Below are 12,546 nucleotides of genomic sequence, written 5' to 3' on the forward strand. Positions count from 1 at the left end.
TCTACAGCAGAACTTGTGTGGTTCTAAGTCCCCACTGTAAGAGTGACTTTTCATAGTTGTTCTGGCTTATCCTACATTGTGGATCCTTCTTATTACAAAGTCTTCAAGGTCCCCTGAGGGACCATCCTCATGCTGTCCCTACCTCTACTTCAGAAAGAAATGGGGAACAGCAGGTCTGGCTCTCCGTGGGCCACCATGTCTCCTCACACTCTACCAGTGTGTGGTAACAAGCCAGGCAGTGGTAAATATACATTTGCTTCTTTCCTGAAAGACCAGACCCTCTCATGAAAGTATAATAAAGCAGGGGGAAGAAGGGTTGAAAGTCTATCTCCAGACTGTCCAATATGAAAGCCATTGGCCACATGTGGCAATTAAGTACTTGAAATATGGCTAATATGACTGAGGAACTGAATTTTAAATTTTATTTAATTTTAATTGTTACATTTAAGTTAAAAATGTATATTTCAATCTAGTTATTGGAAAACTTCTAATATGTTTGAAACAAGTTGTATACATAAATCTATTTCTTCAACTATAAATTGTGTGAAATCTAAACCAGCTCAAGTATTTCCAATGAAAATTTACCGTCTGAATAGAGATGTGCTGTAAGTGCAAAATACATACTGGATTTCAAAGACTTAGTACAAAAAAAGAACGTAAAGTATCTCATTAATATTTTTATATTTATTACATATTAAAATGATAATATTTTGAATATCTTGTTAAAATTAATTTCCATTGTTCCTTTGTACTTTTTAAAATGATAGCTACTAGAGAGTTTAAGATTATATATGTGGCTGGCTTATATAAAATTTAATTGTAATAACTTTTCCCCCAAAAAAATCTCTTTAAAATTTATTAGCCATCTCAATTCAAGACAATTTTAAAACTTATAGTTTATTTCTATTGGACAGTGCTGGTATAGCTAATCTAGATGCTTTTCTCGCCGGCATCTCTTCTCCCCCATAGCTGGCTTGGTCACCTTGATTTGTTCTCTCTTTTTTTTAAAAAGATTGGCACCTGGGCTAACATCTGTTATCAATCTTCTTTGTTTTTGCTTCTTCTTCTCCCTAAAGCCCCCCAGTACATAGTTGTATATTCTAGCTGTAGGTCCTTCAGGTTCTGCTATGTGGGGTGCTACCTCAGCATGGCTTGATGAGCTGCTAGGTCAGCACTCGGGAAGCTGAGTGGGCAAACTTGACCGATTGGCCACAGGGCGGACCCTTTGCTTTCTGTCTTTATCCAGTCCCCTCTCCAAGTCTCTCAGCCTGAAAACCACCTCCTCCCTCTAGGAAACTGCATTCTTTTTCTCAAGAGGAGGCTTTTCCCTCTCGGTTCCTTCCCATGTTCTGGGACGACTAGGATTCCACCCAGATGAGCAGAGATGTTCTTCTGTGTTCAGCATTACAGGTCGGGAGGATGGGATCCAGTCATGCAAATCAGAGTTTTGGGGTCCTAGGGGTCTTGTTCAGGTTCCTCATTACAGGGAGCCTCAGGCTGGCACCTATGAAAAAAACACATAGGACAAAGACAATACCAATCTTCCTTGAAGATCTCTCAGTCTAATCCAATGTAAAAGAAACAATATGTCTCTTATCAGACTCAGTGGGACCCCCTTTCATGGTGTGAAGAATCATTTGGGTCTTTTCTGTATCCCCACCCCCATTCTACTAGAGGCCTGGCAGCTTCACGTGAAAATTCAGCACATCTGTTAAAGGTTGTTAAAGCTACTTAGAAGGATGGCTCCAGAACAAATAAAAAATATACACTTAAAAAAATTTCAAGGCAGATCAATATGTGCTGATATGGACAACCACCAAGATATATTGTCCAGTGGGGCTATAAACAAGGTTCCAGAACAGTGTGTCTAGGAAGCTGCTGTTTGCATCTAAAATGCTTAAGTTTTCAGAGACTGATTCTGGAATAGCAAGCTAAAACTGGCATCAAAGAGTTGCTTTGGGTAGGGATCTTGGGGATGGGATGAGTGGGAGATGTATTTATGTTTAAAAAATATGTGCTTATTCACAGTAGCCAAAAGTAGAAACAACCCAACTGTCCATCAACGGCTGAACGGACAAACAAAATGGGGTGTATACCTACAATGGAATATTATTCAGCCTTAAAAGGAAGGAAATGCTGACACATGCTGCAACATGAATGAACCTTGAAGACGAAAGCCAGATACAAAGGGATAAATATTGTATGATTCTACTTGTATGAGGTACTTAGAACAGTCAAATTCACAGAGACAAAAAGTAGAACGCTTGATACCAGTGGGTAGGGTGAAGGGAGAAAAGAGAGTTAGCATTTAATGGGTACAGAGCTTCAGTATTGAATTAAAAATGGTTAAAATGGTAAATTTTATGTTATACATATTTTACCACAATAAAAACATGCATATGCAGTGCCCTTTAAAACCTTTGTGTTTATTTTTTATACCATTTCTTTTTAATTGAAGGGCATAGAAGCTATTTCCACTAAAATTGTGGGTGTATTTATTATTTGACCCAGATGTATCCTACAGATATACCTGCTCACATGTGGAATGTCATATATACAAGGTGATTCATTGCAGTATCGTTTGCAATAGCAAAAGACTGGAAATACAGTATCCCACTAGAAGAGGTTGGCTAATAAATTATGTGTATCCATGCAATACAGTGTTATACAGCTGAAAAAATGAATGAGGAAGATCTCTATTTACTGATTTAGAAATATCTCCAACATACATTGTTAAATGAAGAAATTAAGGTGCAAGTGTACATAGTATGCTACCTTTTGCATAAGAAACAGGAGGAGTAAGACTACACATTCATATTTGCTTGCATTTGCATAAAACATTGAGAGGATAAGCAAGAAGCTAACAACAAAGGTTACCTGTAGTAGGCAAGGGGGAAGGAGTGGATGGGAACAAGGGTTGAAGGGAGGTTTCTCAGTGCATACTTTTTATATTGTTTTGATTTTTGAATTATACAAGGGCATTATCTACTCAAAATAATAATTAGAAATATTTAGAAGAAGAAATAGGGGAAAAAAGAGGCAGTAGTGGAGAGGTTGTCCAATTCATCCTTTCTAGTATTTACCCCCTACCTCCAGCCCACCACCAACTTTGTGGATTTTCCAGGTTGTTTTCAATCTGAGATTAACTGAGATAAACCTAACATTACAATAGTTACATTTCAGGCTCTTTACATGGATTCACTTAATATTCCTAACCACCTAATAATATACATACTATCATTAACATTTTCATTTTACCAATGAGGAAACAGAGGCACATAGAGGTTAAATAACCAACATGAGATCTCACACATCTAGCGTATTGCCGTTAGAATTTGAACCCATTGTCTATCAAATCCTGGCTCTCCCGACATCCTCGTACAAATATCTTTAAATACTTGTTCTATTATTTCTTTCATTTCTTTGGCTGTATTATCAGAAGTGAGTGCATTGGGTTAAGGAGTTTGTGCTTTTTAATGTTTTCTCTCTCTAAATAAAAAAACCGTCAGAATGTCAGTATGTGAATTTGCCTTATTTCACATTCCCATCATAAGGGCTTGTGAATGCCTGTATCCTCATGTGAATAACACCCAGTAGCAGCAAAATGTAATCTTTTCCTCAAGCTAACTGACGAGATACGATTTAACACTATTGCCTTAATTAGCAGTTTAGGACTCAAAAGCTTAGCGACCCTCTGGGGAACCTATTTGCCCGCTGCAATGGAGTCACCCAGCCCCTCTGCACTGTCTCCCCTCCGCCGACAGAGGGCGCTGGCCACGCCGCGCCGCTCTCCTGTGGTCCTAATCGGCGTCGCAGGCACAGTGCGCACGCGTATATTTCGCTCCAGGTGTCCAGCTTCGTGCCTGATCGATGGCTCCTCGGCCGCGCTCAGCGCGCAGTTTTTAACCCGGGCGGGTCTTCGGGGAAGAGTAGCGTTTTCCCTGGACCCAGAGCGCCTCTGGGCCTCAGGTCTGGGGTGGGCTTGGAGGGCTCGGGCGGCGCGGCGGGCAGCTCACGCGGGCGAGGCAGGCGGGGCGGGACCGGCAAGGGCTTGGGCGTCGGTCGCCTGTGGGGCCGGAGCCGGGCGCGGAGCCCCTGACAGGACAGGTACGGAGGCGGCGACCCCGCCAACCGTCCCCTCCGCCGCGTGTTCGCCAGCGTCCCGGCGCTGTCCGGGGGCGCGACGTGGAGCCCGGGGCGCGGGGCGGGGGTGGCAGTGGGTGGCCGGCGGGGTGGGCGCTCGCCTGGGGCTGGGCCGTCCGACCCACCTGAGCTCTCAGCCTGGCGGTGTTGTCCTGGGAGTGGCGGGACTCCGCCTCCCAACCACTCCGGAACTGCAAGGGTCCCCTCCTTTCCTGGGCGCCTCTGAGGCACGCCAAACCCATTCCAAGCCACAGGTTTTCCCTGGGCACATGGTTGAGAAGTTGTGTCAAACGGAAAAAACAAAAAGAGGAGTCGAGCCTGGGGGCCTTGGGTATGCGTTTGGTGGGTCTGTGTCTCCCACTCCTGGGGTCCGCCTTCACTGGCAGGATGACCTTTGAGAAGTCATCTTGCGCATCCCTCTCGTCTTTAGGCAGAACCACAGCTAAATCACACAGAGGAGGGATTCTGCTGCTTTTAAGGAGGCAGTGATTTAGACACTTGGCCTCATTTATTGCAGTGAGGAGAGCAGCCCGTGCTGACCGCTTACTGATCAGTATGCCTAAGGTATTGCGAGTCAAGGAGCTGTGAAGTGGAGATTGACATTCTTCACCAGGTGTCCTGCCAAAGCCACGGGGATATTAAAAGAGAGAACTTTTTTTTTAAAAGACGTTTTGTGCTCAGATATGTTTAGAAACTTCGTGGTTAAAGTTTTCTGTACTACAGAGTATTTCAGAGCCTTCAGCATGCTAATATTTACCGTGACACTCCCTCTGGAAGTATGGTATGGAGAGTCTCCTAGATTTGAATGGGAAATACTGTTTTTCTTGGGTGCTGCCTCTGTCTAACATCTGGAACAGTTTAGGAAGTGCAGTTCCAGAATTAGAAACTCGAGGTGTGGAAGGGGCAGCGTTGGTCAGTGCTTTTTCAACTTGAATGGTGCGCCCACCTGGGAGTCTTGTTAAAATACAGATTCTGGTTGGTTCTACATTTCTAATAAGTTCCCAGGTGATGCTGACGCTGCTGGTCCCTGAACCACACTTTGAGTAGCAAGGGTGTTGGTCACTGGGTTGAAAGTTAGAGATTGTGTTCTGCTCCCTGCTCCTCAAAGCAGGCTGCGCTGCCTTGAGTGATCACTTCACCTGTCCAGGTCTATAAAATAGGAGGCTGGACTAGAAGATCTCGAAGGTTCCTTTCAGATCTAAAGTGCTGTGATTCTAGTGCAGTTACCCTTGGTGATAGTTGAATTTCATCTAAAATATCGTTGCTCAATGGCCAATTTGAGCGTGAACATTTCTAATACTGGGGAATTAACTACATCTAAAGCATCCCATTTCGTCTTGGGGTAGTTCAATAAGGAAGTTTTTCGTGTGCTAAAATACATCTCTGCAACTTCCATCCTGTTGGTCTAGGTTATCGTTTAGAATCAAGCAGAAAAAAAGTGTAATCCTTCTTTAAAAAGATGACTCTTAAAGTATTAGATGACAGCTGTTCCTACCAGGTTTCCTTTACTTAATTCCTTCATGACATTGTTTCAAATCCCTCTCTTTTAAATTTAGTCCTGCGTGGAGTGTAGTGGGGTTTTAGCTGGACTTTGAAGCATGGGTGGGGCTTGCAAGGCTAAGGAAAGCATCCTAAGCAGCTGACAGTGGTGCAGAGATGACATTGCATATGTCAGATCCAGGATTGTTTGACTAAAGTAAGGAATGGTATGTCAGTGAAATATTTTGGGCAAGTGAATGTGCTGGCAGAGCAATATTTTAGAGTGTGTAGTTGTCTTACTGTGGTCTATAATGTGGTCTATAAAGGAGAGAGGCAGGGAGCCAGATATGCTTCACATATTAGTAGAGAGGGCTTAAGTTGATGATATTAGTAACACTTTATATTTACATATAACATTTTACAGATTATAGGACCTTTCACAGGCATGATCTCATTTGATTTAATGATCCTAGGTGGAGCAGCTGTTACCCTAATTAATAGATAAGGCACCAAAGAGGGTAAATGATTTGCCTTAATTCTCAAAGCTATTAAGTGGCAGGCCAAAGTGATGACTGTGGTGATGAAGGACAAAGGAAAGATGCAGGAGACAATGCTAAGGAAGAATTGATTGGTTGGGCCTGACTGAACATGAGGATACAAAGAAATTGTTAGGGAGGAGTCAGAATAGTTAAGAGGAGGCTGGCCCGGTGGCGCAGTGGTTAAGTTTGCACATTCTGCTTCGGTGGTCTGAGGATCGCTGGTTTGGATCCTGGGTGCACACATGGCACCACTTGTCAAGCCATGCTGTGGCAGGTGTCCCACATATAAAAGTAGAGGAAGATGTGCATGGATGTTAGCTCAGAGCCAGTCTTCCTCAGCAAAAAGAGGGGTATTGGCGGCAGACGTTAGCTCAGGGCTAATCTGCCTCAAAAAAAAAAAAAAAAAGATAGTTAAGAGGATCATAATACCATTCACAACTGCCACTCTAGGTTTTACTCTGCCAGCTCTATCATCGCTTGTGGCTGCCTGGAGTTATGAGTTGGGAGGGATTGTAGTAGAGGATTCCCAGATTCCTTGGCCTGTCTGCAGCTGCTGGGTGGTACTGTGGGGACTTGGATTATCAGTCCCATAGCAAGGGAAATGAGAACTGGGTCCTCAGTGTCCCCTGAGGAGGTAACTGCTGAGCAACTGACTGATTCAAATCTATCTTTGGGTCCTTGCCATCCTGGAGACTCTGAATTTGGCTTTGTATAATTTTTCTTTTGAAGTTCAGGCTAGTTCCAGTTCCACTGGGCCGATGGACAAATTGGCTGTCCAGTCTGACCTCCCCAGGGCTTCACTGAAGCAGAGACTGGTGACAAGGGTCACCCCCAAAGCCTCACTGAAGCTGTTTTCCCAGAAGATCTGCACTTCCACTAGAGCCTAGAGGTCTCCCTCTGGTCCTTTTACCCTGCAAGCATATGAGATTGAGATTTAGTGTCACTACCAAATTCCATAGGACCTGGGGCTGTCCCTGCACTTTTAGTTTCTTAGGCTCCTCTCTAGAGAGGAAAGAGCTGCATCTGCTGGGATGCATGTCTGCTTGACTGTTAATTTCCCCCATGGTGGTGGGCTTTAAGGGTGGAGCTGCTCTCTGGGAGAACTGTCAGAGCCAACTTACATGTCTAGAGCCTGGTGTTGGTACAGGCGTCTCTTCAACATTGAATGTCTCTCTGCTCAGTGCTTGGGATGCTGAACTGAATAAAAACTCTCTGCCCTGGAGGAATTCATGATGGAATAAGGGAGACAATATATATATTTTTTTTTTTTTTGAGGAAGATTAGTCCTAAGCTAATTACTGCCAATCCTCCTCTTTTTGCTGAGGAAGCCTGGCCCTGAGCTAACATCTGTGCCCATCTTCCTCTACTTTATACGTGGGATGCCTACCACAGCATGGCGTGCCAAGTGGTGCCATGTCTGCACCCAGGATCTGAACCGGTGAACCCCGGGCCGCTGAGAAGTGGAATGTGCGAACTTAACCACTGCACTACTGGGCTGGCCCCAGGGAGACAATATTTTAAATAAAATGTGATATTGTAATGGAGATATGTCTGAAATGCTATGTGAGAGCAGAGGAGGGAATGACTAGCTCTACATGCAGACATCAGGGGAATCTTCAGGAAAGGGGTGATCGTTGACCTGAACCTTGAAGAAGAAGCAAGAGAATGGCTCTGGTGACATTTGCAACATTTGCAGAGGGATAAGAAGGAAGGTAAGTAGATCCAAGTGGCTGGAATACAAGATTTGAGATCAAAGGAAGTGGTTGATGAGATTAGGTTCATAATGAGGCCAGGTTTTTAATGGCCTGTAGTGCTGTGCTAAGAAGATTCAATTTTGTGGGCAGGGAAGCCACTGGCAGTGTTTAGGTAGGGAGGTGACGTGATTGTATTTTGGGAAACTGGAAATAGACTGAAAGAGGAGCATCTGGATTGGGGACATCAGGAGACTCTTGTACTAACCTGACATGGTTTAAGGCTGAACTAAGGATTAGGGCAGTGGGGATGGAAGGAGGGGATGGAGCTGTGAGAGACTGTAGAGGCAGAGTTAACCTGACATCACGACTAATTAGTTGTTGAGAACAAGACAGAGGGAGTTGTTGAGGATGACTCAGTTTTCTATTTTGGGTGGATGGTGGTGCCAGTAGTAAAGAGGGAATATAGAAGAGCAACATTTTTTGGGGGGAAGATACCACATGTGTTTTGGGTCATATTGAACGTGGAAGGTCTGTGGCACTTGGAAGACAGGTGGAAAGGTGGGTCTGAGGTTCAGAAGAGAGTCTGTGTCTGAGGGCAGTGGGAGTAAGTGGTAGTTGATGCTGTTGGAATAGATGAGCCCAGTGGCACTTATGTAAGGCTGAAGATGTCAGAGGAGATGGGAAGGATTGGTGCACATGGTAAGAAAGAATGTTGTCTGGGAAGCTAGGAGAGGAAGAAGTTGCAGGAAGAGGACCAGCAGCCTCGGTTGCTGCAGAGAGGTCGAGTAGGATGAGCTTGGAAACTGAGCCTTGAGATTGGGCAGTCAGGGGGTTGTGGTCACCAGGGCTCTTTGACTTCTTTAGGGTGAGCAGCTTCAGTGGAGTGGTAGGGATGGGAGCCAGGTGGACTGAGGAGTGGACGGGAAGAGGGGATAGGAAGGGTGTACTCACTAGGAGTAGTTTGGCAGGGGAGGAAGAGAGATGGTGGCAGTTTGCGGAGGAGGTAGCAGAGAATAGAGACAGTTTTTCCTAGAATAGAAGTCTTGAGTATGGGTTTTCTGCTGATGTGTAAGAGCCAGCAGAGAGGGTGCAATTGAAGGCACAAGAGAAAAGATGATTGCTAAATCAGGTCCTCGGAGGAGGGTGGAGGGGTTGGCCCTGAAAAGAACGGGACATTATTTCCTTTGAAGAGGAATGACAGAAGAAAGGAAAGAATGTAGGAAGGAAGTGGCAATGATGGTTGCAGCTATATCTAAATTTGCAAAAGAATTTTCATCTAATAGGCTCAATTTTCTTTCCCAGCAAGGTTATCTGCTGAGGGTGAGGGCAGTGGTATGGCCTTGGACAGGAATAGGGACTTGAAAGTCATAAAGGAAGCTTGAAACACCTGTCCAGAGGAAAGGGAAAGAGCAGACGTAAGACCTGCTCCCAGAGTCTTGAGTACCCTCTGAACTTAAATCCTGCATGTGGGCCTCTCCTCTCCACATAAGGACTCCTCATTATGAGTCTTCCTCATAATAATAATGGCTGACGTTTATGGAGTGCTTCATACCAGGCACTCGTCTCAGTGCTTTTCGGGCATTCTCATGTGATTTTTACAGCAGTCTTGTGGAAAGGTATTGTTGTTATCCCTGTTTTACAGAAGAGGAAATTGAGGTATGGGGGATTACTTAGGCTTGGTGGTACTTATGTTTGGTGAATCTCTTGCCTCTGCAGAAGTGGCATTCCTTCCCCTGAGGCATCAGAGAAAGGCAGGAATTTAATCCCAACTCCCAATTTCTGGACCTCAAGGGGCTGGAGTCTTACCAGGAGAGAGTCTTACCAGGCCAGCCTGTGGGCATGATAGTGATGGGCATGGGTGAGCAGGGCAGTGGGGTCAGTGTTGTTGCTGGATTTGTACAACAATGTAGGGAACTCTGAAATCCTTGAGTGATTTCCCAGCATCCTGAATAGAAAGACAAGTGACTCATAGTGATTACTGCAGGCTATGTCACCTGAGATGGTGAATAAGAAAAGAGATCTTGTCCCCTTCAGCTAGAAGAAGAGATTTTTTTTTTCCTGCCAGTTCTGAGACTAGGTAGACGTAAAACCTTACATAATAGCATAGATTATTAACACTCACCTTTTGTGTTTTTCTCCTTGGTGTGATAGAATTTGCAGGTAAGGTGCACACCTGCCTTGAGTGAAAGGGGAGAATGGTGGGATGGCATGGATGAAGGGAAATGGACTTACCTTTTCCTGCTGCAGCCACTGGAGCATCATTTCTGTGTCCTTCCTCTTGAGGTTGCCATGGATACGCCTTTGCGTGGTGACTTGAGATTGATTTCCATTATGATCAGATGATGACGTGGATTTAAAAAGAGAAAGGACGAAATGCTCTGCTTCTGGGGAGTGGCCGGTGAGCTGCCCAAAAGGCAGAGCCCAGCACAGCCGAGGTGGCTGTGGCTTTGTTGGCTGCTTTGGCTTTTGCTGAAGTTGTGAAATGGTGCATCTCTCTCTTTAGAGCGCAGGCTCAGGGTTCCTGTCTGCAGGGTCCTAGTGCCAGGAACTTTGAACAGGCTGTTAAGTTGGACTTCTGCTAGCACTGGGAGGGTTGTAGTTCTTGAGTACATGGTTGCACTCAAATGCCTGTTGCCTTCCTGTAAAAGTTCCTTTATTGAGGATAAATGAAGCATATTATGTTGCTTTCATTCCTGGCTCTTGGAGGTCTGGACCCTTTGGAGGTGGCCCTGGCAGTCACTGGGTATTCCTTGGGGGAGGGGGAGGATATTTGGGAGGGAGTAGAACTGTACTCAGGTTAGGAGTGGGCTGCAGACATTTCTGGGGGTAGTGAGCTGGAGAGGTAAAGAAAGCCCATTTAGGGGCTAGGCCCTATCTGTATGAGATCTGTAACGCAGTTACAGGAGTAGGACCTAGGATCAAAAGGCTCTGTAACTGTGGTCTTTCTGGGTTCCTGTGCATCTCTGGAATTCAGCCTTCCAAGCTTCCAGTTCCCCAGCCTCCAACCCCACTCAGTGAGAAGACCCTCTTCTTTCTTGATTCCTGAGGGATTTAGGTCCACACTTAGCTCTTCCCTGCTAGTGCTTTCAGAGATGTACAGCTTCACCTTAGTCTTAAGAAAATCTAGATCTTGCTGATTACCAGTGTGTTTCATTTTATCTCTTTGCAACCAAACTACTGTATACCCAGTGCCTAATGCAGTTCAGTTCAAGTGTGTGGACCCAGTTGTCAGACCGCCTGGGTTTCAGACCAGCTCCTCTATGAGTGGGATCAGGGAAAGCAAACAGTTGTGTTAGCCCAGGATCAGGGTTAGGTGAGGCAAGACAAGAGGAGGTCAAGGGCTCAGACGATGCTGCGGTGCCAGTAAAAGCAAGATAGAAATGGTGCAGGCTGGGTGCCAAAGAGGCCTTTCCTCCTTACTTCTTCCTCCTTAATTCCCAACAATCTACCTGTTTTCCTGTCATTTTCTGAAATCTTCAAGACCATTGGTAACCTATTCATCAGAGATTTTTCTCTCCTCTCTTCCCATTTTCCTAGACATTTTAGCAGTATTTGATACCTTTGGAGAGGAAAATGGATTAGAAATCTGCTCTCTCACTGAAGGAACATGTAACTCAGAATTGTCCTATGTGACATAGGGTGGGGCCCAGTGCTGTGGAAGGACCGCCTACCTGTTTCAGCTAGTCAAATGTGCCTCCTGCCATTTTCTGGTCTTGAGACTTGGGTGAGTCGTTTGACTTCTGAGACTCAGTTCCATCACCCATAGAATGGAGGTAGTGGAATCTGTTTTTGTCTGCATCACAGGTTCCTTTTGGAAGGAGATAGTGAAATACATGTGTTAGTGTGCACAGTTAAATTTGCCCCGGAGAGGGCCCCAAGAACAAAACTTATTTTCTCTCTCCTAACATGTTCAGTTTCCTTTTCCATTTTCCCCCCAATTCTGGTAATGTTTTCAATGAATCTTCTTCCATTACTCCTGCTTGAAAATTCCCTAGTTTATTCATTCGTTTACTTATTCATGCATTCATCCATCCATCCATTTATTCATACAACATTTGAGTTCCTACTATGTGCAGGTCATCATTGATGTACCCACTCAGTAATGGTGAGGACAATGTCTACCATTTATTGAGCACGTATTCTCTGCCAGACACTGTGCTAAATGCTTTACTTCAACCTTGTTTAATCCTCGCAACATCCCTGTCAGGTAGGCATTGTTTCCCCCTTTTTTCAGATGAAGTGATTGGGGCTCTGAAAGTTAAATATCTTGATCAGAGTCATACAGGTGAGGAGATAGTAGATCCAAAGTGGTATCCAGATCTGTTTGTCTCCAGAGCCCAAGCAGGCCCGCTGCCTTTTCCCCCGTATCTGATCTATCATAGGGCGTTCTCTGGGCTTTTTTGTAGTGTCTCTGAGTTGGCCCCTTTCCCCTTCTGTCTTTCTCATGAGCTTGGGCCAGGCCCTCCTCATCCCTTGCTCATTATTGCAGCAGCTTCCTTGCTGTTATCCCTGTCTTTACCAAGTTGTTCCTGCCTCCAGTCCATCGCCCTCTGCCACCAGTTTGATTTTCCTAAAATAGTTTTCTTTATGCCAGTCTCCTGTCAGGAAGAGACTGGCTTCTGTTGTTATTGGATCCAGTCCATTTGTCTCTTCCTGATGTTAAACTCCCTGACTATCCATACTTACCTTCT

The 12,546-nt window shown here is 44.9% G+C and overlaps 1 protein-coding gene and 1 long non-coding RNA gene across 15 annotated transcripts in view; one reads left to right on the forward strand and one right to left on the reverse strand.

Moving 5' to 3' along the window:
• Positions 1 to 867: 867 nt before the first annotated feature.
• LOC139075516 (uncharacterized) lies at positions 868 to 10,361 on the reverse strand. Its single transcript, XR_011525957.1, has 2 exons — positions 10,088 to 10,361; positions 868 to 1,504 (listed from the first exon to the last, which is right to left on the reverse strand). It is a non-coding gene; the product is annotated as an uncharacterized lncRNA (long non-coding RNA).
• The window catches only part of DCTN1 (dynactin subunit 1), a 30,591-nt gene continuing 21,845 nt past the window's right edge, over positions 3,801 to 12,546 (forward strand). For 7 of the 14 annotated variants that reach the window (XM_008540933.2, XM_070572310.1, XM_070572313.1 and 4 more), the window contains exon 1: positions 3,819 to 4,107. The gene's annotated coding sequence lies outside the window, so the exon portion shown is untranslated. Of the gene's footprint in view, positions 4,108 to 12,546 lie in introns of all 14 variants that reach the window. The other 7 variants (XM_070572317.1, XM_070572320.1, XM_070572326.1 and 4 more) reach the window with 5 other exon arrangements.

The sequence above is a fragment of the Equus przewalskii genome, chromosome 14 (genome assembly GCF_037783145.1).
Source record: "Equus przewalskii isolate Varuska chromosome 14, EquPr2, whole genome shotgun sequence".
In the NCBI taxonomy this organism is placed as follows: Eukaryota; Metazoa; Chordata; class Mammalia; order Perissodactyla; family Equidae; genus Equus; species Equus przewalskii.